This window comes from Protopterus annectens, chromosome 1.part0, assembly GCF_019279795.1.
Source record: "Protopterus annectens isolate FY-2018-M chromosome 1.part0, PAN1.0, whole genome shotgun sequence".
NCBI classification, from domain to species: domain Eukaryota; kingdom Metazoa; phylum Chordata; order Ceratodontiformes; family Protopteridae; genus Protopterus; species Protopterus annectens.
Window position 1 is genome coordinate 1,724,414,548 of NC_056725.1, and position 22,992 is coordinate 1,724,437,539.

The following is a 22,992-nucleotide window of genomic DNA, read 5'->3' on the forward strand; positions in this document are numbered from 1 at the left end:
AGGCTAAGTGGTTGTGTCAGCCAGTGGGCCTTAATGTAGTCAACAGAGTTAATGATACATTGCTGTGATTTTAAAGACCACCAGTGGTTTTAGTTAAAGCTGCTTTTATCTGTTGAGAATATATGCCTTTCTTCTTCTTTTTTTTACCATATAAAACATAAAAGGCCCACTTTTCACCTCAACGTGCATGTAAAATAATTCAGCATTATTCTCTGTTTGCCTTACTTCTCAGACCTTTTAATTTAAAGAATGAACACGAATGTCCCTTGCTTTAACATTTTTTTTAAAACCTCTCTCAGTTAAAAAAAACTGCAAATGTGAAGGATTAGGAAATTTGCTGCCCATTAGTTCTCAAAGTAAATAATACCCATACAGGCCTTTGGAGTATAGTCTGTGATAATATTGGTTAGACTCTCTGATTGTACAGTTGTATTTGGAAGTTAAAAATCTCTCCCTAATCTAGTCTTTATTTTGTGGCCACTGTTTATTGTCCAGTTCTGTTATAAAACAACATGAATTGTTTTGTTTGAGCTTATTAAATGGTGACGTGAATAAGACATTGAAGATCATTTTCACTTTAGCTGTACTATGTCATAAAGCAGTTGGTGCCCCTATTTACGGCCATCTTACAGTGAGCAAATCCGTAATGACCTGTATGGCTTTCTTTTCTATATTCTTAATTTGTCTAATAGCTAACTGTTTAGAAAGCATTAAAAAGCACAAGCAAACATCTGACAGTCTTACATAACCAGTAAAATTTTGGGTTTTAGGGATCTTTTGTGTTAAAGTTGATATTACTTTTAGCATTGAGTAAGGCTTCATCCTCTGCCAGTTCAGGGATGGGCACTTTGCAAAGAGGATGACCAAATAAAGCATTTGGCTTTGAAAATACTTTTCTCAGGGATGTTTCTGTTTCTACTCCAACCGTAAATGACCCTCTGCAATTTTAACTTGACAGATGTAAAGTGTTAAGTGCATCCTGTCTGGTGAAACAATTGTTTTTTTCCAGAATAAGAAATGAAATTGGAGCCTTAATCACTGCCAACATCATGCAAGATCCTAAATATATGAGGAAACATCTGAAGTAACAGTGTACGCTTCTCTGTTGACACATCATGTCTGCCGTTTTCTATAATGTAAAGCCTGAGGAAAGATTGCACCTTTTCTCTTTTACTCCAGTGACTTGTAATCCCTGCAAGATTTGGTCAAGAGGTCCTACCACATCAACTCTCTGTTATTCCATTCATTTCCAGTTTGAATCTACAGAGCTGGTCAAGTACATAAACAATTATGGCTGGATCCCACCAGCTTTTAGCCAGGAAACCCCTTTCAACTTCTGAAACCTCAGGGTGCAGTCACAGCAGATGTTTGTGCTTCAGGTGTGTGTGTGTGTGTGTGTGTGTGTGTGTTGGGGGGGGGGGGCAGGCTGTTCAGAGTACTTTATTGCCTAGGGAATTTGTTCCTCACATAAGTACTTTGGAAGTGAGAGCAATTCTCTCTCTGACTTTGGTGGCCTTTCAGGAGTTTTCTTTTTCCATTCATTCAGAAACAAGGTGATTGGTACATCAGCAAGCAAGGAGGAACACATTCATGTCCCCTTTTCCAAGAGGCAGCGAGAGTATTGTAGCAGACCATTAACTCACAGTGCTTTCTAAGGGTAACCCTCATTACAGATCAGTGCCCTCTCTTGCTTCACGAATTGTCCCTAAGTCTGTCAATGGCAAGAAGAATATTTCGCCTCTGGACATTCTAGTAAGTGATCTGTTCAACAAATGTGAGATATTCCCAACTTTTTCTTTATTCCCCCTGCAGAGGTCAGGCCAAGGATACTGTAGCGTATTCTTTAACTGCCCCTCCCCCATGCTTGTGCCATCCTTCAGATGTTAAACCAAGGTCCCATCTGCTGGAGTTACTGGCTTTAAAAGATCCCACAGTACCTATCGAAATGAACAGGGAAAGTTCTCCGATGCCCTGAACAAATTTGCCCTAGTAGTGTAAATACCACCATAGGTCTCTTATGAAAAGATGTTACTAGTGGGACTAATCCAGTCAACAAAGGATAAGTAAACAAAATCCTGGTCATTCCATTTGCCTGAGGCAAACCTTGTGTCCCCACTGCTAAGCTCATACTTTTAACAGAAGTCCTTCCATCTGTGACCTTTGAAGACACTGAGTTTCTGTGTAATTGAATGTGAATGTATATTTGATTGCTTAAATACAGACTAATCTTACATTTGAATCACTTGTCCCCCCCCCCATTTTATTATGGAGAAATAACTTAAGCTGGCACATCTGTTCCCTGAATAAGTGAACTGTAGTTCAGCAGTGTGGATATGGGGGCTGTATGAAGCAGTTGTACTGTCTAGCTATGCAACTGTTTCACTGATTGTTTTTTTAGCTTTGCCGTAGATGAACACAGCTGGGACTGTTTTTTTGATATTATTTGAACTAATAACTTTAAGAGGTAACTCTTATTTTACAGGGTCATGTGGTCATCTCTCAGATTTGCATCCAGGGTATGTGTTTTCAGTAAGCCAGAGTTGATGAGGAGGTATTTAGGAAGTGGTTGTATACCTTAACAGGCTCCACTCAGACTTCTGTTTGAACAGTTATTTAAATTTCTTGAGGTTCAATTGAGGTGCAGTCTAAAGAAGAGGAGAAGAAGACCTTCTAAACTGAAGGCAGACTTCCCTATAGATGGACAAAGTACAAGTCTAGTCATATTTAAGCAGTTTTAAAGCTAGTGCCTTAGAGGTCAGATCTGTGTTTTGGAAGCTGAAGTCCAGTATTTACAGCTTCATTGAGCCAAGAGTTCGGACTGCCTGTGCTTTGTTTAGTGTGTCATTTTTGTGCTTCATTTTCTTCATGGTGCATTTTGACATTAGTTGCTAAAATTATGTAACAGTGAATGCCAGTTGAGTAGCAGTGCCTAACAAATTAATGACCCTCCCTGTTGGATATTTTAAATGTATAGTAATTAAGCTGGTGCTTTTAAACATGTTAAATGTGAAGTACCTTTCGTTATTCAACACACTGATAGACACTTTTAAAAGTAAACTCGGAGCTGTAGGTGCCAAACAGGAGGCTTTCTGAGTATGAAAGAAATTGGACAAATGTAGAGTGAAATGCTTAAAACCTGAGACCCAGTCCTGTGATTTAACATAAAGCACTGACTGTCATTTTGCCTAAGTTGGCAGCAGTCTGGATTCAGGCATATCCCATGTTTTTTTAGCAGTTGTGATTACAAAGATTCAGAATTACATACTTAGCAGCCGCTGATGTCCTTTAGTATGAGGCAGGTCACTGAATCTAGAAGAGGAATTGGTGGAACTTTCAACCACCCTCGGCGAGGCAAGTTCACTTACTTGAACAGCTACTGACCTCACAAAAAGAAAAACGAATCCAATTGAGCATGCATATTACTGGATTATGTAGTCTACACATTGGTCCTGCATCTCATGAGTTTGACACAGTCACAAACTTGCATGCTTCAGCTGTTCTAAAGAGAAATCTTTAGCAACCCTACCAAGTACAACAGAACTGTGAAGAAATGATTGAAGTAAATAATCTCGTGGTTTTATGTATGAAGTGATGGAAGTTACCCTAAAGCTGGAAGCTAAGTAATACTCATGAAAAAAATTGTAAAGTGTTGTGTACGAAGTGTGCTTTTTTTTACTTTAAAGGCAAAGAAAGTGATAATTATTAAAGGTGATAGAAGTTTTGCTGGTAAATGTAGGCACAACAGAACATCTCCCCAGATGGTTTAGCAATGCTGTTAGGATGATAAAACTAGGCACATTTAAGTGAAATCTGATTAAGCTGAATGTCCAGTTGACCTCAGGAACTCAAAGCAGTTTCCTGCCAGCACTGAACACCAACACTTTACAGAGATCAGTATTGATGCGTGAGAGGGAACTGTTTAGATGCTGATGACATGAATTTCAGCTCGGGTTCAAGAGCACTGAGCAACTTATCAAGCATTTGAAAAGTGACCTGTTCATTTCTTATTGACTAGGAAGTAACACCAGGCATAGTTTGTTTATGCTTAAGTCCTAAGGATTCCAGACATTTACTTGGACAAAGTTCGTAGACGGTGTTTCCACAAGTGTAACAATTAGTGTGCACGTTGGACTGTACAGTGAGTATTGTGTAAATTAAATCAAGTATATTATGCCTTACGTAAACAGTTGAAATTCATAGGTGTAATATTTATTTATTGACCTTCTTCAGTCTTTGTTGTATCATTAATCCTACACGATCCAAGCAAAATCGAGAGCTACAAAGTAATACATATGTTGTGCATTGAATAGATTGGTCACAGAATTAGTGTCAACAAAGATTTGGAAAGTGTGCCAACAGTACACTTGATGCCTTAGTCGGTAAATGCAAGCAAAATGTAAATATAAATTAAGTTAAGTGACAGGAGTTTAGAGATAGAGAATGCAAATTAGGGAGCCACATGTGGTGCATAACTAGTTGTTGAAGCAATTTAATCTGTTGAAAGCAAGGCAGAAGGACCTCAGGTCAACTAATAGAGTGTACAGCAGCCTTTAAAGGAAAAATGTAGAGGGAGAAAATGAGCATGAAAGAAGGAAGGAGGAATTTGACAGAAGGAATGGCTATGTGTGGGTGGGTGGGGGAAAGCGTGGGTATGTATGGGGGGCAAGTTCGTGGAGAGAAGGACTTTGGAACTACTGGGACTCTTGTTATAGCAGTACTTTTGATGCTGGAGACTTATGGTAATGGCACCAAGCAGTTTGACTGCAGTTGCTCTCTGCCTTGCCCAAGCAGCAGTGTAAGTGAGGAAAAAAAAACAGAGACTAAAATAAATGAAGGTAAGTGAAACTAAAACACCGAGGTGAGTTTAAAGGTACATAAAGAGAGGAAACAAAAAGCAGAATGAGCTTAAACAGTGGTCAAGCGGCAGTTGAATGAAGAAGGGCGACTGAGATTTCAAGTAGGGAATCAGGCACTTATTCAAGAAGCAGAGGTTGTTGGAGGTTCAGGAAAAATTAGACAAAATATGAATTGTTGCGAAAGAAAAATAAGCGATTCCAGGTTGGAATGTATAAAGAAAACAGATGAGGGGTTGGAAGACCTAGAATATGCTTTATCCAAAATGTCGGATGCCATGGAAAACATGACCTGAAAAGGAGATGAGCGCACACTGAGATAGCAGAGCTGAAGGCAACCCAGTAAGAGAGAAAAGAAAAATGAAGGGAGATGGAGGACTGGGACAAGAGAACCTAAGGTCTGCCAATGTCCTGGAAGGTACTGAGCTTGGCAAATGGATGGAAATTCTAAACAACAAGATTGAGTTGGACTGGGTTCATAGGGTCTATATGGTGGCATATTTGTCAGCATGCTTCCTAAGGCTGATCATTGTGAAGGTGCAAACTTATCAATTTAAGGAGCCACTACTTAGTAACTTGTGGTGGAAAGGTAAAGTGTTAAAGATTAGGGAAACTAGAGTTTTCGCAGACCAGGATTATTTATTAGCCATGCAAGTGAAAAGAAAAAAAAAAAAAAATATTGATACACATTAAAGTCTGCAAGTCCTTAAACTTAAGACTCAAGGTGCTTTACTCAGCTAGCTTCAGAAATTTCCTGCAGACGGAGGCAAAGACTTTTGTGGTACCAGAGTAGGCCATGACAGAAATAGGAATTCCAGCAAGGAGAAGATCCTGTGGACCATTGAAGCAGTATCACAGAGGAAGGGAGTAGTGCTGGTAAGGAGGCAAGAGAAAGCTGGCTGGTCAAGTCTTTTCCTCTATTCCTGAAGAAAACATTGCACAAGCAGAGTGAAATGAGAAAGAACACTAAAAAAATAAGGGATAGTCTGATGATAATAGAGGAAACCTTACTTCCTGAAGCAAAGAAACAATGAATAATGAAATTATAAATTTACCCTGGACAGAGGTTAGTCACATACTAGTTAACAGGAGAGAAGAGCAGGAGGACTAATTCTCTGCCTTTCTTTTTCTGCTATTGGACTCATGGTTATATTAAAGTAAAAGTCAATACTGGATTTAGCTTAAGGAATAAGAAGCATGTAAGATTAATCTTAACATAAGGATATTGCCAGAGTAAAGCCGTAGTAGTTGAGGGAGAGAATAACGGAATGTGTTGGATAGAAAAGGGGAATTGTCGACAGTCAACCTGCTTAGGAAACAAAATGACAATATTACAATTATAACTGTTTCATACATATTTTTTGTGTTGGAGAGTTATGTGAAATATATTAGTCAGAGGGGAGAGAAAGAAGGGACATGAAGGAGGTAGATCACCCACTAAGAGTACAGTGAGGACGTCTGGAAGGGACAAGTAAATGACTGGTGGTGGGATCTGGGTGCAGTAAAACTTAACAGTTCGCATCAGCACAAAAAAGGGAGATTAAGGGAAGGGCAAATTCAGTACACAGTCCTCTGCTGCTGAAAGAGACCTTACAGAGGAAGGGGGAATTGGCATTTGTAAGCCAGCATGAGAAACATGGAAGTGATAGCAGGTTTACATTTGCGTAATGCACATATCCATGTGAAGTACAGGTAACATGAAAAGCATCGGTCAATTAAAACTGCTGTAATTGTATGCTTGCAAGGAGGAAAAAAGATAAAAGATATAGGAAGGTGAGATTACCTAATAGGAGGAACAATGGGGACCATAAGGGAGAAACAAGTAAATGCAAAATAAGGGGAAGTGCGCACATTAAGCCAATCCATTTGCTTTAAGGAAAAAAAGGAGGGTAAAGCTAAGAATGTTAAGGTCAATGCCATAGAAAGGGATTAGAGAGAAAGGAAGAAGAAACATGAGGAAAAACAATCAACAAAATACTTAAAGGGATTAGAGAAGTAATAAGCAATACAGAAGGAACTCATAATAAGTTATAGTTTCACGAGAGAGGAGACTCAGGATGTGGGGATGGAGACAGGCTACCCCACGACACTGGCCTGCTTTGGTGAGGAGGAAGGTGGAGGGGTGAGAGCAAGCAGTTTAAGGGTGCCATTGAGAGTGATAACTGAGTATTCTAAAAAGGAGGCTGTTTGAAACAAAGGGGGAATGGGGGCTGTATATAGTTAAACAAATGATTCAAAAGACTTGAAGAGAAGAAGGGGAAGTTTATGTAATTTGGTATTTGATTTTGATTGTAGTTAGAAGCAGTCTAAAAATACAATATGATCGAAATGTGAGACTGAAAGAGATGAATTAAGTCCTTGCTTGCTGCATATTTTCTAATATAATAAAAGTCAGGATAAAGAGGTAGGAAAACTGATTAGCTGGATTATATGTCAATAAAATAGTAAGTTAGAGTATAAATGGTCTGTTGGAATATAATAAGAGGAGTCAATACTGGATTATTTATTAAAATAAAGTAGAAGAAATGTTACTGTGCTACAGAAAAAAGAACTGAAAGGTAATTATCATGATGAAGTATGAATAAGGAGTTTTAAAGAGGGATATTTTGCAAGTGTGGAAGAGGAAAGAAAAAGAGGAGGTAATAACTTTACTACATAAAGAAAGACTGCTTAATGTACAAGAAACAATGGCTGATCAACTGGGAAGGTAAACGTTGCCACAGGAAATCGGAGAGGAAGCAAAATAACAGTTGCGAATAGTGCTTCCCTACAATGACGTCAGAAGAGCAAATGCATGTATAATCAACTGATCTAGATCCAAATCAGTTTGATTATATGAAGGGCAGGTCCTGATTCCTGAACAAAGTAAGCTGGTTTGAAAGGTAAAAGTTTGTGGACAGAGGTCATTCTGTGCAGACTGCTTATCTCTACCTGGCCAAGGCTTTTGACACTGTCCTCCGTGCTGGTATTATGGAAAGTCAGTCAACACAATACAGACATAAACATTCAGCACATCAAAAAATGTAGCAGTATCATTTATTAATCCACCACAAAAGTGAAATACCTGATTTTTATCTCTAGGACTTATAAGTAACAGCAAGTCACATACACAGACCAGTTTTTGTGGTCATTACTTTCTTCAAAACTTCTAAATTAATAGTGTAATGGTGCACATTAAGTAATAATCAAATGTATGCCAGCAGTGCAAATGGATGAACTATTGATACATTAATTGTAAAAATAGTTTGTAAAAAGTGGTTTATAAAAATTCAAATAGATTGTTGTTCAAGGACTATGAATGTTCAAAGAGAATTTGGATTTAATTATGTGTTTAGAGTACTTTTCCTTTGTTCTTTTTAGTTTATTTTTTGAGAACTAGAAGCTAGCTTTTCCCTCTCTTTTTTCCTTTCAAAAGTCAGTAGAGTCTGATTGTTTTACTGAGTCTGTTTGTGTAAGGTAAACATTGCTGAAACTGTCACGTTTGAAGAAAGCCTCAGTTTCATCAGTGACTCTAAAAGTAAAGATATGTGTCCCTTTAGTGGCACAAAGTCTGGTGAGAACTCTGAGCTGGGCTTTAAAGCCCATCTCTTGGCATAATATAAAACTGGAGAACTAGGACTTTCTGCTTTTGATACAGATAGTTGCTGTAATCTGACATAAGTATGCAGTTCTTATTAGGTTGCATACCTCTTTTGGCTTGTCAGAATAGCATATCTCTCATTAAAGTTGAGGCACTTAAAAGTAAAATGCTTTGTCAAATTTGCTGAACAATTTTTAGTTTTAATTCTATATGCAAGTTTCATTCCTAATTTACTTTAATGTGCCAAGGTCAAGTACCCTCCCACTTTCTCCAGATCTACAACCTCAGCTTCTTTAGCAGTACCATACTGGTGGATATCTGGATGCAAATACTTGTGATCCCTGTTCCTAAGCTTGTCAGACCGAACTCAACCTTTGTCATTAGACCCCTCTTCATTCTGCATAATGTAGGTAAACTACTCTAAGAAGATTTGTATGGCCAGAAACATTTTGCATTTATGTATTTTTAGATTTGTTAACCAGTTAGTACCCTCGTCCGAAGACCTTTTCAGCCAGATGCTGGGCTGTATTGCTGTACAAGAAAGACAAAAGTAGAATCATGCATTTGTAGGATAAGATAGTAATGATGTTACACTGCGCAACAAAGGTGTATAATATGGCTTAACTATTATATTAGCAGCTTTAATGGTGAACCGAAACACATTACAGATCTTGTCCATTTGTGTTTTGGATTTAAAACCTCTCACCTAAAAAAGGACACTGTTGCCTCATCCTCACATCCTCACAAAAGTCGACTGTAACAAATCTAACAGTGATCACAATTGTTAATTGACTTCCTATTTACATTTCTAAACATCGAATCACTTCCATCTCTTGTGAGTTCACTTACTATTAGAACCTTAAGTACTACCTTAGATCAGGAGCATGTCGGCTCATCAAATATAATTTTGGCGAATGTGAAATCAGTCAGTGCTGTTTGCCAAAATTACTTTACCAGCAGTGAAGTTTGCCTTTTTTCTCCACTGTTGTGCGATTGAAGTTGGTATATACTAGCCCGGAGAGTTTGTGGGTGTCACCCCATATAGGTGTGCAGGGGGCTTGCCCCTGCAAAAACAAAAGTGTTGATTTGTTTGTCGAAGGAGTCTTCAGAAAACATTTTTTTTCATTCACTGAAATTACCTGTGATGACTTCACATGAATCCCCTTAGATCTGTCCACCACAGCAGAACTTTTAGGCACCTGTTAAAAAAGCTTCATTCCACAGACCACAACTTCTCAGTAATTGTCCCAGTACTTTGTGAATCATTCCACCCAAGATTAAAATACCTTCATTTATATCCTTGGTTTTAGTCAAAATTGAAAAATGTGCATGCTACCAGCATTCTCCAGTTACTAGGATGATAAATGATGCTAAGAAATAATATCTCACCCTACTTCCGCTTACTTTTTATACTGAACCACTTGAAAATTCTTAAATGTACATTCTTTTTTTGTAAATGTTATATATACTATATTCTTTTGTGTGTATTGTGTATGCTCTACAGCACTGGGTTTCAGCTAGAACACTTCTGAATTCCTGTTTCTTATGCGTGTGTATATATATATATATATATATATATATATATATATATATATATATATATGGTTCTAGGACGGAAGATCGAAACAGACAAGACCGACACCGACATCACTGACGTGAAAACACCGACACGGAAATGATCGACACTACAAACCACAGGTAAGGGGTTTAAAATTCGCTAATCAAGCCTACCATGTTCAGGTAAGGGGTTTAAATTTAACACATGCATAACACTGCCACCTTACCTGAACATGGTAGGCTTGATTAGCGAATTTTAAACCCCTTACCTGTGGTTTGTAGTGTCGATCATTTCCGTGTCGGTGTTTTCGCGTCGGTGATGTCGGTGTCGGTCTTGTCTGTTTCGATCTTCCGTCCTAGAACCATATATATATATATATATATATATATATATATATATATATATATATATATATATATATATATATATATATAGGTCTACCTGATATGGTCGACAGCTCATATGATTGAAAATCAAAACACTGACAGCTCATTTGATCGACAGCTCATTTGGTCGACACATGAAACCAAAGGATTATGCCCTTCCCCCACTGTAGGGTGACCCTGGAGTAGGAATAAGTTTGGGGGGTGTGGGGGTGAAGCCCCCCACATTATGTACATGAATGTAGTCAACTCAGTTCAATGTATTCATATGTATGTTTACAATTTATGACATATGTGGGGGGCTCCGCCCCCCACACCCCCCAAACTTATTATTCCTACTCCAGGGTCGCCCTACAGTGGGGGAAGGGCAAAATCCTTTGGTTTCATGTGTCGACCAAATGACCTGTCGATCAAATGAGCTTTCATTGTTTTGAGCTGTCAGTGTTGTGGTCTCAGTGTTTTCCATGTCGATCATATGAGCTGTCGACCATATCAGGTAGACCCATATATATATATATATATATATATATATATATATATATATATATATATATATATATATATTAGGTGTGATAGGACTTGTCCATCTTCCACTACCTTTAGGAGTCAAGGACGGCAGACCTGTGACAACTTGCTACCTAAAATTTCCCCAGACCATCAAACTTCTTTTTCCCACAGTTCTGTGCATGGAAGAGCCTCTGTCCAGATCTCATTTACTATGCATAAGCAAAGTCACATCTACCAATTCTCCCAGGCTACTGTTTATTTTAAGATGTGTTTTATTATGCTGTGAGCATATAGCTGGAGTTTTTTTAAGAGACTTTACCCTCTCAGTCACTTCTGATCTCTTAACCTTTGATTTTCAGGTTAATAATTCTGTGTTTTGCTACTTGACTTTCTCATTCCACCATTTTCTTCCTTTTGGACTTTGTGTATATCTTGCCCATAGAAGTGCTTTTTCTTAGTCTGTTTGTCCTAATTTTTAGGTAGTCAGAAAGCATTACGGTCATAGCTTGGAGTTAAACTATGTGTTTGATATTTTGGACACATGCAAGTATCTGAATAACAGTTTTGGTCATAAATGCATTTTTCAGTCCATGGTAATTGCATGTATATGTTGTGGTCAATTACATGAATGAGCTAAGTATGGACTCTAATGTCAATCATAATCTCATTTAATTCTGGTTCTGATTCTACTGACAATTTGTAAAACAGTCAAAGGTTTTTTTTTTTTCAAATCTGGGTTTTCTTCCTTAGTTCTATTACATTTTTAGATATTGATGTTCATTTGTGCTTGACTTGCAATTAACTCCTTGTATTTTATTTTGAGTATAAGGAACTTGTTTTTCTGTTCAACATGCCTACCAGCCCAGTTATGACTTTGGTGTGAGTTGTATTCTTTTTTCATGTTACTCTGGCATTCTGGCGGTACTTGTAGTCCTTAGTGTTTTTCTTTCTTAAGAAATATCAAATCTGTAGAGATTGATGTTTGTTTGTACATAGCTTGTTTGGGGTCCCTGTATTTGGTTCAGAGCTGAATGGAAATAATTCACTAGTTGACCTTTTTACTAGCCAAGTTCTGGCTACAGTGTCAGTTGTGGTCAGGTCTCTGTTTAGTTTTCAAGCATCCCAGAGAAATCTGCAGATGTTGACACATCCCTGTGCTTGTTTTTGCTAACTGATCCCTTCAGTATCACTCTTATACTTATTTGGAGTTGAATGGAACACTTCTGTTTGGACCCTCTTACCAGTTCAGTTTGACTTTCTGTCATTTGTGGGCTTTTTATGTATGTTAGTATCGACCCTTTCACTCTACATACTACCTTGCTTTAACTTTTGCATTGGAGTCAGTTACAGGGCACTTCTTGGGCTGTGCCTTCCATCTTATAGGTGATATTGATCCCCTTGTAGGCTTCCATCTCAAGTCCAGGGTTTAATGTCTCTTTGATCTCTAGTATGGTGCCCAGAATTTTGATGCATATTTTCAGTGCCATTTTGAAATTTAGCAACTTGGCACTGAGGTAGTTTTTCAATACAGGTGCCACTTCTGACTTGGGATATTGGCACCAAGCCTACTTCTGGAACCCTTTCTGCATTATTTTGAATAGTGCTGCATGCTGAGTTGCCTTTTCAGAGTTCAGCTGTTTGGCACCAGAAGACTTTTTAGTCAGAGCTGATATTCCTCAGCCTCAGCCTTGGAGTCTTTTTTTGTCTCAGGAACAACAATATCGCTTCTTTCCTCAACCCTAAGATTGTGTTATAATGCTGAGAGAAAATCTCATCAGTTACTGAAGCAACACAGCTTACTATTGCTGCTCTTTTGGGAGCTTAAGAAATTCTCTTCAATTCCCCTGGTGTCACCAGTATTATCCTAGCATGTGATTTCAGATTAATTTTTTTTCTGCCCCTGTTTTACTATACCTTCCCATGGCCACCAACTGAACCTAGAACTTCTACCCCTTAAGACTTTATGGAATTTAGTCTGGACTAATTTTATTTATTTATGTACAGGACTGATACTTTTCTTTATAGGCTCATTGGTAAGTTCTAGACTAGCTGTAGCTGTAGACCATTTTAAGCCTAGCAAATTTACCATAGTGAGAATCTAACCCTATACCTCTTGTCTATGAGGTACACAAACACCTTAACCAGTATGCCAAATCCCAACCTGTCCTTTGTTCCAGTAATTAGTGATACTTACTGATGACTAATTTGTGTACTTTTTATTAATCTTGTGCCAGCTAACTCTCTACCAGCCACTCAGAGTCTCTCTCTCCTTCTCAGAGTGGAGTCTATGTTGTAGAGGTTAAAGGTGAGCTTTTCACAGTATTACAGAGAATGTTACTTCGTATGTGACACGTGAACCTTCTTTACTGTCCTGTGGGGCAGTATCCCTATTTTAGTTTTACCGGGAACTGTAGCCTTGCATTATCTGCTGTTTTCCAAAATTTCTCATCCTCCTCTCTCTACTGTACAGAAGTTGGATCTATCCTGTTGGTAGATGGATCCTAGTTGTACCTCCATCTTATCCATATAGTATCTTATTTATTTTTTACAGGGTTTGCTACTTCATGTGTAACATGTAACCATTCTTTGATGTCCTGCATCTAGGATTCTCTAGGTAGGTTTTGCTCAGGGCCAATCACCTGACATATTCTATGGTTTGTAAAACTTGCTCTGTCATAGGTACATAGGTAGGTACTAGGCTATCTGCCCGAAGGCATTTATAAGCCTAGCCGGAATGTGTTGGCTTTTGCCGCCCCCTTAGATTAGTTCCCTGTACCTCTGTCCAGCAGAGCCATTGAAGTGATCCCTGGGGTAAACTTTCTGTTTCCCATCCACTTGTCAAGGTTTCTCTTGAAGAAGGTTAGCGAAGTGCTCTGCCTAATGTAGATTGGAATCCTTTTCCAGCGCATGGGAAGTCTCTGGGACAGGAATCTATCCCTCCAGCATGTCCTATTTATTGTTGGGGTGAGGTTTAGATTCCTGGAGCGTGTGGCTCGAGGGGGATATGGTTTTCTTTAGGTGGAGCATGTCCATCAGTTCTGGGTTGGACATGGCCTTGTATGTCAGGCAGAGATCACCTCTGAGTAGGCGGTATGCAACCGAGTACAGCTGGATTTTCTTCAGTCGAGCTGCATAGGGCATCTGCTTGAGAGCAGTGATCCTCTTGGTGAGGAACTTCTGTGGTCTTTTCAGTTGTTGCAGGTGTCTTGTACGGTACATCCCAAATGAGGCATTGTACTCTATGATGGGTCTGATGAGGGATGCGTAGAGGGGCCCAATGACCTCTTTCGATCTGGATGCAAACCCTTTTGTGATTAGGTGGGCCACATAGAAGGATTTTCTAACCACTTTGGCAATGTGATTATCAAAGGAGGGGTTACTATCTACTTGGGTCCCCAGATCCCTTATTACGTCTTCTGTATTAAGGGGGGCTACCGCCTATGTGGTAGTTTGTGGTTACTTTGTTTTTTCCAAAGGGGATGACTATGCACTTTTTGGCATTTAGCTTGAGACCATGGTTTTGACACCAGGTATCTGTCTCAGTGAGACTCTTTTGGAGGATGTCTGTGTCAGCCGGAGAGTCAGTTATAGCCCCTAGTTTGCAGTCGTCTGAAAACTTGGTGAGCCATAGTGCTTCTGTGCTTGCCTGTACCTCTGAGAAGTATATGCCGAACAGGAGGGGTCCTAGGACTGAGCCCTGGGGAATGCCACTTGTAACAAGTTTAGAGTCAGACCTAGCTCCTGCATCTCTTACCATGTGAGTTCTGTCCATGAGATAGTTGGTAACCCATCTCGTGACATAGGGGTTTATGTTCCGGCTGGTGAGCTTGTCTATAATACCTGAGTGGGGAATAGTGTTGAAGGCCTTTGCGAGGTGTAAGTAGGCTGTGTGGACCACCTTTCCCTCGTCTATAGCCTTAGTAACTGTCTCAAAGAAGTCCACCAGGTTTAGGAGGCAAACACTACTAAAAACTCCTGATGTCCACCATGACAGTAAAACTTAATAGTAAAATCAAAACTTTAATGAAAAGAATATAACATAAAATAAGCAGTCCTCAGTCTTCCGATAAGCGCTTTCAGCAAATAAGCCTTCCTCAGATCGTATAAAAAGGACTGTTCAGCTTTTGTATTTATAAGGAATCACAGCCATTCCTCATTTAGTTCTCTGACACGCCCTTGTTGCAAACCAAAAGGAGGGCAGCTAGCAGAGAGGTATAATTTCCTTCATTGTAATTAAAGGGGCAGTGCTTCTCTTTACTATAGGATTGTATATGAGAAAACTAATAGCTATGGATGTGAATACATTATATGAATGAAGCAACATTCAAGTAAACTTGCTAATCATATTCCTTCTATTCTTAAGTGCAGGTTTTAATGGCACAATAGTATTCAAGCCTGGTGATCTGTTTGCTCTTAAATTAATTATCCAGCATGTTTCCCTTAGCTCTGTGCGATTATGAACATCACTTCCTCTTGTGGTCTGACAGACTGCCTCTATGGCCTTAAATACAAAGTAATGAGAAGGATACTGTGCTACATGGGCTGCTAAGGCATTATTGGGATCTTTCTGTTTTGTGTCCCTCAAATGTCTGAGGATACGTTCCTTAAGATGTTGATCTGTTTTGCCAACATAGAAAGCACTACATTGGCAGCAAGTTGCTAAGTATATGATGTGGGAACTAGTACAATCAGCATAGACATTAAAATTGTACTGTTGCCCGGAGTATGGATGTACAAAAACATTGGAGCTGTCAATGGAGTTGCAAGCTTTGCATCTTAAGCACTTGAAAGTGCCCTTTCTATTAGAATTGGGCCTATTTCTTTCAAATCCATCTTTGTTGCAAATGAGACATTTCAAATTCATCTTATTCTTGTATAGGAATCTGGGCTGTTCACCTACAATGTCTCTTATTTTGTCATCAGTTGTCAATACCGGCCAAAACTTCTTAATAATTTCACATACTTATTGTCAGCAGTGTATGTTAACAAACATTTAAGTTGCTGTGATTGAGTTTTAGGATCCAGGCTCTCATGATGACTCGATGTGGGTTCAGAGAAGTAGGGACGTCCCTTTCCTCTCCTTAATTTCTGTGGATCATGCTTCAATCTTAGATTCTTTCTTTTATATAGGATCTTCTACTTAAATGTGTCTCAATATTTCTCTGTTCTGCTACAAAGTCTTCATTCTCAGTACATAATCTTGAGGTTCTTAAGATCTGATTCTCAAAGATGTTATCAAAAATATGTCCCGGGTGCATACTCCCCCTATGCAGATAATGATTTCTCCAGGTTTCATTTTTATGAATTCCTGTACTGATACCTCTATCAGGATGCAGATGAATCTTTACACCCAGAAATGCTATGATCTCCGAAGAATGTATAACCACAAACTCCAGAAAATCAGTGCTCTCGTTGATAAAGTTGACAAAAAGGTCCAGTTGTGTAGAGCTGCCTCTTCAAAGGATAAAGACATCATCCACAAAATGGCTGTAGTACACTAGATATTGTTTCCAAGTGCTGGGTATCAGTTCATTGTGTTCCCACTCAGCCAGAACCAAATTAGAGTAACTATTTGCACATGGGGTGCCCATAGCCACACCCCATGTCTGCAAATAGAAAGAATCCCCATACATAAATATGTTATTTTCCAATACAAGTTCCAGCAAGGAACATATTGGTTCTACTTCCATACTGTTCCTTGCTAGGAAAGATCTTATTGCCTGTAGACCATAGTCATTCGGAATCACTGTAAACAAACTCTTGATGTCCATTGTCACTAGTAACAAATCTTCATATTTCTTGAGGTCCTTAGTAAATAAAAAGAGTTTTTCCAGAAAATCTCCTGAGTCCTTCAATACAGTTCCTGCTAGTGGCAGGGCCTTCATTCTCCATGTACATGGAAACAGGTTCAGTTACCCACCCCCTACCAGAAACTATGGGACGTAGGGCTGGGTCAACTGGATCCTTGTGAATTTTTGGGAGTCCGCTGATGTATGGAATCATAGGTTTAGGGCAATCAAAGAACTCATGTAGTTCTTGTGAGATATTTGCCTCTATCAATAGATCATATAGATGGTTACGAAAACGATCTACCTTAGTCGTAGCTTCACTGCAACTTAATCTCTTATACGTTCTTTCATCATCCAGCATAGAGAGCATTTTATGCCTGTACCATATGGCTTCCATCACCACTATACATCCTCCCTTATCAGCAGGCTTGATGACCAAGCTGTCTGTTTCCTTTAGCTGCTTCAGCATCTCATTCTCATTAGTGGTTAAGTTGAAGAAACGTCCTTGTCCTTTGGTTGTATTACCCCTTAGTTTGAAGATTTCATCTTCACATAATCTCAAGAACATCTCCACTGGTGGAGGATTAGGGGGAACAAAGCTACTCAATTTTGTATAAGGTAGCCGTCTACTGTCATTAACTTGTCCAAAAATAAATTTTAATGCAAGGTTCCTGCAAAACCTTCTGATATCCAGCACAAATTCACTAATATCAGACGGTAAGGCTGGAATAAAACTCCGGCCCTTGTCTAACAAGGAAATCATATCAGGGCTTAAACTCTTATTAGAAAGATTCACTACTAAACTTGGTTCAGATCCAATTAAAGTGTGAGCTTCTTCCTCTTCCGTTCTTGACTCTGTGTTCTTTGAGTCCTGAGATGGTTGAATTTGGAAAAAACCGGCAAGGGTCAATTTATCGGTGCATGCATTGCCCCTTCTTTCGGTCTAGTTGCTAGATTGGGGGCTAGGAGAGCATTCCTGTTGCCGGTTTCTGCACCCATAGTGGCTGTACTACTAGACGCTTCTCTTGAATCTGTTTCAGATATTACAAAACTGGAGGTCGGTGCTGATGAGTTAAGAATAACAGGGTTATGAATGGAAGGTTCCAGATCAGTTAAACTGACATGAGTAATCACATCTTCTCCATTAGGTCTAGAAAAAGGTATCTTCTCCTTATGTGGTGGTAGAGCTCCCCGCCCCTTATTATTGAATTCCTCTCTCGGCCATTCAAAGATATGGTCTCTCACAAAATCCTGATGGTCAAGGGCTAGCTTTTTAACCTTCTGCTGTCTTAGCTTTGCTTCATAAGCATTCAAGTTAATCTGTAGTTGTTCTAGACTATTCAGATGTGAGTCATGCAGCTCTAAGCTTTCCAATTCAGTCTGCTTAGTTGATATAATCGCTGCCATCCTTTCCTCTTCCGGCTTGAAAAATTCTATCAGCAAGTTCATGTATTTTCGACTTGTTTGAAGATTTATATTTTGCCATTTTGCAAGCAGATCCGGATAAGTGTTCCCATATGAGGGTAAACACTTCACTCGCATACCTCGAGGTACAGTTTGATGGTGCAAGCATTCTTGTAGGAGCCCGTAGAGTGCATTAGTAAAGGATTCTGCAGCTTGGACAGCATTATCCTTTAGCATGGGGCTTTGAAACTTCCCACCTCGGTCTTAAGTAACGTGAAGTTTGCTTTTGAAAAATTTTTCATGGTGGTTTCTTTGACCGGGGGTGGTGGTGGAATGTGGATGTCCACAGTGATTAGTTTATGGTCAGATCTAACCAGCGAGGAGTTACCTGCAAGGAAAACTCCCCTGTTCTGTAGGTAGATAGAGCCAAGCTGAACCTGTCTGTTTTTGATCTTTTGAAATATTCTTCAGTTTGTCTGACAACTTTCATTATCATTCTTGTCCCAAGTGGGGATAGGGTCCATCTGTAAAGTTCCATTTAACAATCTAGTTCTTGTAAGCACTGGAATGCCTTGTATACTGGTATATTTGTGTACACATATTCATTCATGCACATTGGTGTGTACTTCATGTCCTGAATTTTTCATAGTCAGAGCTTAGGAGTGATTCTCAGAATTTTCAGCAGGGGGATGTCTGCCATCACTGTCAGTTGGTTCTAAGTGGTGCTGAACCTCTCTGCTTATAATAATTTGTGTGGTCATTTATACCTCAGCAGTTCATTGAGACCAGATTACCTTTTCTTCTAAAGTTGTACAGACATACTATCAGGTGTTCTTCACAGCCAGACTAGTGCTTAGTTTTATTTCACTGCAGTTGCACACGAGATTACTTGTTTGTGCTGTTATTACTTCAAACCTTCAGGGACAGCTACAGATTCAGTTGTCATGGTCCTGGTCCTAAGGAGGTCCATCATGTCCTCATGGATTCTGATGTAGCTCGGTACCAACAGCAGTTGTTGCTATCCATGCCGGTACTTTTCCTTCAGTTAAAAAGGAACATGTTTTTTTTTCCTTACATGAGATGTCCCTCGATGCTAGTTTTCCATTATGTTACAACAGGTCATCATAATTTGACCTTCAATCCTTTCTTAACCGACCTCAGCCTGTAAGTTGCTTAAGTCTGGTATTACTTGAACACAATACTCTTCCTGGTTCTTTTATCAGAGGTGAAGTTTGGTGTGGGACATCACAAATACCCACGTGTAGCTCTGAGGTATAATTTCCTTGCTTTAATTGTTCTGCCAGGGAATGTAGACAGAAGGTACCTATCTCTTAGATTCTTACGTAGTCTGTTTAATGGATTACTCCATAATTGGTTTCTGGGCAGGGTTACATAATACTGTATCTTTTGCAATTTATTTTTGCCCCACCCCTTCCTTTTTGAAAATAATAATTTTCTATAAAACTTCTACAGAATGGTCTTTGCAGTGTTTATAGTATCCTGTCTTTGGATAACATTCATAGTGTGTCTGTATTTTTTTTCCATTATTTGGGTTATACCTGTCTGTTTTCTTCACTTTCCTCCCATAATCTCCTTATAAGGAGAAGGTGGGGGGGTTCGTTGTGAGGACATAGTGGAAAGTATACTCTTGCTTGCTCTCACACTGTCAAGGTAGGGCCATATTCCTCATAAATTTATATCCTGGTAGCACTTTGAGGATGATCTGCAGCAATGAAATCTTTACTTTCTGACTAGATCTTGTTTTATTATTGAGTTATGAGCCCTATGTTCGGTCTGGCACACTCTGGGAGCATTATGTACATTTAAGCATTTAATTTTCCTTATTTAGTTATTTATTTGTTTAATTACTGTGCTGGATATCTGACCTACATTAATCCTGTCCAGTCTGTGAAAGTTTTATTGGGTAATATTTTTGGGGGTGAGCTATCTCTTGTATGGCTTTTACAGGTTTTGTGTTGAAGAGCAGTGAACTGCAGTCTGATCCTTTGTTACACAGTTTCTCATGTTTTTTATATTTCACTGTTCAGTAGTTACTCTTGGGATTTCCTACCTTTCAGAAGCCTGAGGCCAGCCCACATACCAGAGTCTTTACTTTCCCCCACACACCAGCAGTTGCCTTCCCTTTCCCCACATCAGTGGTATAAAGGGTTATCAGCCAATGTCATCCTCTGGTCTTTCTTACTCACACTCTTTCCAGGGTACTTGGAGTATGACATACTCATATCTGTTCCCAGACTGCATCAGGGAAGATGTCAGAAGAGACCTACCTGAACAGTAGGATGGGATCAATGTATGCCTTGTAGGTAGTGCAAGAAAAAAATCTAGCCACCACCTTACTGTCAACTCTATTATATGCAGCTCCTATCCTAACAAACTTAAACAATACTCAAAGAAAGAAACTTGCCTTCTGCTACGTAAAATAGCTAAACTTACCACCAATCTCCCTCATAGGATCCACCATTGTCATAGCTTAAAGCAATTAAACTGGTTTGAATTACACAACTACCTAACATATTCACAACTAAGTACAGCATGTATCTCTTTTATTTCATCGAACTGTCACGTCACGTCGAACCATTCTGACTGACATTGCATTACATTAGGGATCAGGAAATTTACCCTTTCCCCACTGTAGTGCGATCTCAGAGTTGGTATATATAATTAGCGGGAAGTGTGGGAGGTGCAGCCTCCCAGATGGGGGGGGTATGATTGCTGGCATTACAAATTTATTACTGCCCTATTGTTTAGCAAGGGACCTCTGTTTTAGTAACATATTCTTATTACTCACAAATAAGTCAAATAATGTTGCAGGAGATTCACTATACTCTCAGTACAATACTAAATTCTGGAATAGTATCCCCACAAATAAAGCTCTCTAACAAACTCAGTAGTTTTAAACCACTGCTTAAACAACATCTCAGCCAATCCTGCTCCTGCACATGCTCATCATCAGGTTAAGACTGTGTCTGTGTTCACCATACAATACTCTCCAAATATTCTCCTTAAACAGAATACTCAACTTCCCACTGAAATGACAAAACAATTTTTATACATAACTGCTGCCTGTGTGGTCCTGTAAGTTATAACTGGGCTTTCTCTTTAGTAACTTCAACTTCTGTAAAATCTTAGAATGTATAAATGTAACAACTATATGTGTATAAATAGAAACAGAAATGTAACTACTGTGTTTACCTGGAACTAAATATAATGCAAACAAATGGAGTTTTTATTCCCGATCCTTGTCTGAAAATGGGTATTACCCAGTCGGACTTTCCCAGTAAACAAAGACAAATAAGTAATAAATAGTGAAGCAACTTCAACACCTATATTTATAGTAGGTACTTAACACTACTGTACTTTCTCCGTCTTTGTAGATTGCCCTGTTCATGTTCTCTTTCCTTTAAGGGCAATGTTCTCCCCTTGTCTCAGGGTATTTGTATTGCTTTATTTGAAATGTCTATGCCTTCTCATTTTGCACGTCTTTTGTAGAACAAGGAGTATTATCCTTACAGCAGTTTGCCTTTTGTTTAAGATCGTAGTTTTATGTCTTGAATACAAAGCTGTCTTGCTTTCAATTCACCCTTGCCTTTGCCCTCCCCAACCTTTGTACTCCCATTTTATTCTCTTTCTTCTGAGATCAAGATGATCACCCCGCAGACTGATTCTGTTCCATTTAGGCTTCACGATCACATCATTCGTTGACTATGGAGTTTTCTGATTCAGAGTTCTTCTGTTGCAAGCCTTGCAATGTAGACTACGTTAAGGCCCAGGTTACCACCATTGCTGATACAAAAGCCTAATGCTTCTTAGCCGTTCTCTGTTTAATTTCTAGATACTTTGTTTTTGAGGACTACTGTTACTAGCCTACTACTTATCTTTCCATTATGCTCAGGCTGATTGTTCCTCTTTCAGGCTGTTGGAGGGCTTATTGACTGTGACTTTTGGCTAATCCTCTGCAAGCGTATTTCACCCGTCTGCCTTATTGAGGTCTTCTGTTGCTGAACTTGTACCTTGCTTCAGGTTACGTTTAGTCTTTCTGGGACTTGACAGAGTACTGCTCATTGCACTCATATCTATTCTCATAATGCAAATGTTTTATCTTAATATTTCCTAGTCTTCATCCAGGGATAATGTATATTGCCTTAATAGTTATATTACTGTCACTTTATCGGTTAGTATAATGTGAATTGGAGCTTGATCCTTGGGTTCAGGGTCTTCTAGTCCTCTCCTGTCATATTTTAGCATTAGTCTCCCTTTCCTTTTGAGGCATTTGTAGATCAGGCATTTCATTTCAGGTCCTTCTGGGACGTTATCTTTCAAGACAACCTTTACAGTGATCCACCCAGCATGTTATACTTGCAGCTCTGTCCTGTTGGCAGAGAAAGATGGACCAGTCTTGTCATGTTTGAAAGTTATATAATTCCTATAATAACAGATGTGTAGGACCAGGTCCAACTTCTTCCACAGTCCAGCTCTCCATCACCCCTGCGATCTTGGTATAGATGTGGAGGTTGTTTCAGAGAGGTTTTGTCTCTTTCCTTGGTTTCTTCTTTGGACTAGCAGAGATCTGGAGAGAGTTCTTCCGTGCACATAACTGTGGTAGAAGGAGCAGAATTAGGAGAACAGGGAAAGTTTTAGGTGCCAAGCTTCCTGCAACATAATATATTCTAGTCCTATCCATAGATGAAAGTAGACCTCGTCATTCACGTCAGTCTTTATGGTAAGTACATAACTTTTTTTTTTCTGAGCCTATGAGACAACAGACTTAGTTCTTGTATGCTGTTGGAATTAGAGACCATGATTGATTGCTGATCTACAAGCTCTCCCTGGCATTGCTGCAATATTTAATGAATATTTCTTACCTAACAGGCACATGCAGTTTATAATTTCCAGATAT

General features: G+C 39.1%; 1 protein-coding gene across 2 annotated transcripts in view; it reads left to right on the forward strand.

The window, feature by feature from the left end:
• The window catches only part of STXBP5 (syntaxin binding protein 5), a 3,006,986-nt gene that overhangs the window by 507,379 nt on the left and 2,476,615 nt on the right, over nt 1-22,992 (forward strand). The window lies entirely within an intron of this gene.